Below are 4222 nucleotides of genomic sequence, written 5' to 3'. Positions count from 1 at the left end.
GTCAGTAACCAACTTAGCCAATGTGACTTTGGAAACTGCTTGTCCTAGGTCGTTAGATGAGAAAGAAATAGCTGGTCAGACTTTCTGCACTGTTTTGTTCTATGAAGGTAGAACTGTAGTTGCCTATGAACATCAAGGAGATGCAAAATATATTCGCCTTTGTTAGAAAAATTTGGAAAAAAGATTGGCAATTGCATAAACTGGTTAATATTAGTCTCTGTGGCTACCCAAGGCATAAAGGATGGATTGGTATGGACAGACACTAACTTTGCGAAAAATTATGTAAGGCGGCTTCGATAAGGCCTGAAGCTCGGAAATTCTTCTTGCTGAAGTAGCAACTATCAGCATGATGGTTTTCCATGAAGAGAGTTTCATTTCTCAATCAGCTGGTTCAAAAGGTTTTTGAGTGAGTCCTTGAAGAATAATAGTCAGATACCACTGCAGAGTAGAATCATTAATCGGGGGTCTAAGCAGAAAAATTATTTTCATGAAGGCTTTGCATAATTTAGACACTGCAAGGGAGCCAGAAGCATCTTCAGCATGAAGATGAGAAAAAGTTTTTAATTATGCCTGTAACTATAGATACAAAACTAAAAGCATGGTAATACCACACTACAAAGAACACTGCAAATACACCATTAACTACCGATAATCAAATACAAGAGAACAACTTTTTTTTAAACTGACCCTAAAAGGAATAAAGAGAGAAAGTGGAAGGCAGAAATGCCAACTTTGTGGAGGTAGAAGCAGGAAGAAAGGGCAAACACACAGACTAGTCCCCAATAACTGCGAAATCTGAAAGGGATGGCAGTAGACTATAGCAAACAACACAGGAAATAAAGATAAGAAAAATAAGTATAATAAGATGAGAAAAAGCATTAGACTTATTACCCAAGTCGAGACAAAGAATCCGCATTGTACCAACCAGGTGGCAAAAGAAATCTGAGGAAGCTAGAGAGATGGTGGAGCATTATGGGAAGAGTGAGGAGCTTGAGACTAGGATTCAAGTCTAAGAAATGCAGCCGAGTTGGATCAGAGGGTCAGAGCCATAACTCAGTAGTGAGGAAGACTGAAAAGGATATCATCAGATCAGCTTTTAAAGAAGACTGCTATACCTTCAACTGCTGTTCTTTACTAGCCAGCACTATTTGCTGTTAGTCCCTAGCACAAGACACAATCTTAACAGTGCTTAGAGTCTTAAAAAAAAGCTTGTTAAGATCAGGACTTGTGCTGGGGAAATACTTAAATATATCTTTGTCACAATTTCCGAGGATAATTATGGCATACCATGCACTACAATTTAGTTAACAGAGTCTTGTCAAAACAGTAGAGGTACTGAGCACTACATGGATTAATGCGTCTTTCTGAACATTATCCTGCTAGTTTGGATTTTTTTTTTTAACCTGAAACCTAATGCATTGCAACTACCTTCTTTGAACTGCAAAGTAATGGTTTCCTGATGAGGAATAGGTGGTAGAATAATTAAAATATAAAAGAATGGCACCTTCCCATATATTATTTTTGCATTAAAAAAGCCACCTTCCACCCTATGCCCCCCTTAATTATATAAATACTGAAGGTACTGCACTTGAGAAGTGGCAAACGTGAATTTAGGGAGTACCTGAATTTTCTCTTCCCAAGCTTATGCAATCTTACAGTTGGGAATAGGGGTGATGAGGGAGTCCTCGTCTCATATGAAAAAAACTTTGCTACAAGTAGATTAATGTTATATTTGTCTACACATTTAATGCTGCATCTCTCAATGGGGAAACACAAAGATGACTTAAGTCTGAAGAAAATGAGACATGGTGAAATAAGAAATGACTGGTTTAAACAGATGCAGATGGCAGTTAGTGCAGAGGACTAAAGCTCTGACTTGTTAATGAGCTGCTTCCTGTTGCAAAAGTACAGGGTCTGAATCTTTCCACCTTCACCTGCCTACTATGTGACCATCAGCAAGTCATTTAACCAGACAATGTTTAAGTGGACATGGTGGAAAGACTGGTGGTAAGGCCTGTGCAAAGGCCAAGACTCTGTCTACTCGAGATGGGTTGCCATTTCTCATTGTTCGTGTTTACAGATTGTTGATTAAGGGTAATTATGCTGAATGGGCTGGGGCTGGTGCACTTATCTACTTGGCGGCTGTACTTGAATATTTAACAACAGATACTCTGGAGCTGGCTGGTAATGCTGCTCGAGATAATTATATACATATTAAAAAAAAAAAAAAAAAACATTCCCAGGCATCGGCAATTAGCTGTCAGAAATAATTAAGAAATTGTTGGGGGGTGTTAGCACTGAACAAGGTGGAGTGCTTCCCAACATCCAGTTCGTGCTGCTTCCTAAGAAAATGGAAAAACCTACAAAATCAAAGTAAGGAATACCACACCTATGAAGGCTTTGGGGCAACTGAGAATTTGGTCTAGCTTACCTACAACAGCTGCTTGTGAACTGGCAATATAGTGCACTGGTTAAAATAACGTGCAACTCAGAATATATGAGACATCTACTACACAATCATAGTCTACAATCATTTAGCCTGGAATATAATAACCTTAGGGACTGCTTGACTTTTCTAAGGGAAGAGGAAACGACTATCCTCAGGCAGGGGGCAGGAGGTGGTGGTGGTGGTGGTGTGTGTGTGTGTGTGTGTGTGTGTGTGTGTGTGTTGGGGAGGGAGGAGTGAATCTCATGCTTTGTAAAAATGTCCATTAGTTCTTGCAAATGCAGCCATACTTGTTTGTATCTTTCGGCTTTTCCCGGTTAGGGGTCGCCATAGCGGAACTCCGGTCCCCTAATGATTGGCAGTAGAGTTTTACGTGCTGGCTTGCCGGGCCTAACGCACAACCTTCAACGAAGGAACGCCCGTTCATGCATGTCGCCATACAGAAGACGCTCTGACTGAGAATCTAACGGGCAACGTCTAACTGTGAGGCGACAACGCTACCACAGCACCACCACCGCAGTACTCAAATGCAGCCATACTACAGATCAAAATTTGACTAATGCTCTACATGTTTTCTGAGCAAATCACAACCCAAGAAGAACCCAGTCTACATGTTTAAAAAATACTTAATGGGTTATACTCATGCTATAAAGGTTCAGTTTAAGAATGTCTTGCTTAGATCTATTAAAAACTTAAAATTTAGTAAAGAATTAGTACAGAGTGATTTCCATTTTCTAGACCTTTAGAAAAGTGTAGGAGCAAACTACATAGAAAAAAACAGGAAATGTGGGAACAGTACATACAAGGGAGGAATGAGGTTTAAAAGAAGGCAGAACTTAAATGAGCTAGGTAATGTTTGAAAACGATTGGGTAGATTATAAGGCGTCTAAGCACATCATCAATTCACTAATAAATTGAATGCCTCACTGAAGAACTATTCAGAGAAAGAACTATTCAGAGAAAGAACTATTCAAAAAAGTTTCAGTGAAAACTTTCCTAGGGCAAACTTACGGTAGTCCGCTTTAGCGGCCGAACCCCCTCCCCCAAAAAAGGTAACACCTACGCAAGTGGGGGCAGTGCCCCCCCAACTAAATATACCAACTCCGAGATCACATTACAGTGAGGGAAAATGGCAAATTACAGATGGTGGCCAGCCATTGTTCTGCTCTAGGAAACTTTTCTCTGAAAAGTTCTTTTGCTGAATAGTTATTCGACAAAGAGGGTTCAGTTATTAGTGATTCAGTGATGTGATATTGACCTGATAAGTGATCTATAATGTTTGCAATTGGGGGTATGTCAGTATGCTTTGTGATGTAAAATGCTTGCAACTAGGACTGTGTTGGCGTGGTTTTGTTTTCTTCATTAACATAAATGTATGATTGGTTGTGTTATAAGTGATGGTATAATAAAGGTGTTCCTTGTTTTTAAAAAAAAAAAGGGGGGTAGGAATTGAATAATTTATGTAATGTTGCTTAGGTAATATGATATATAGCAAAATATGTGAAGTACAATGTTTGCTAATGTTAACGCAGTTTGATTACTTTTGTATAAATGTAAATTTGCATAAGTCACAAGTGATAATTTAAATAAGGTATTTTTACAAAAAAAAAAGAACTTGTACAGACAATACAACCATTTAGTGGCTAAGAGACTGAATTCAGAAAATGTAAAGCATACTCCTAAATCAGTTCCTTTTTTCTCATAGCAAAGGTTTTACTTCTTATACAATCAAAGTTTAGTCACAAAATGCCAGCTGTATAAACATTTTAAGTATTC

Source organism: Protopterus annectens, chromosome 16.part0 (genome assembly GCF_019279795.1).
Source record: "Protopterus annectens isolate FY-2018-M chromosome 16.part0, PAN1.0, whole genome shotgun sequence".
NCBI classification, from domain to species: Eukaryota; Metazoa; Chordata; order Ceratodontiformes; family Protopteridae; genus Protopterus; species Protopterus annectens.
The sequence above is the reverse complement of the archived record's forward strand: the minus strand, read 5'-3'. Positions refer to the sequence as shown.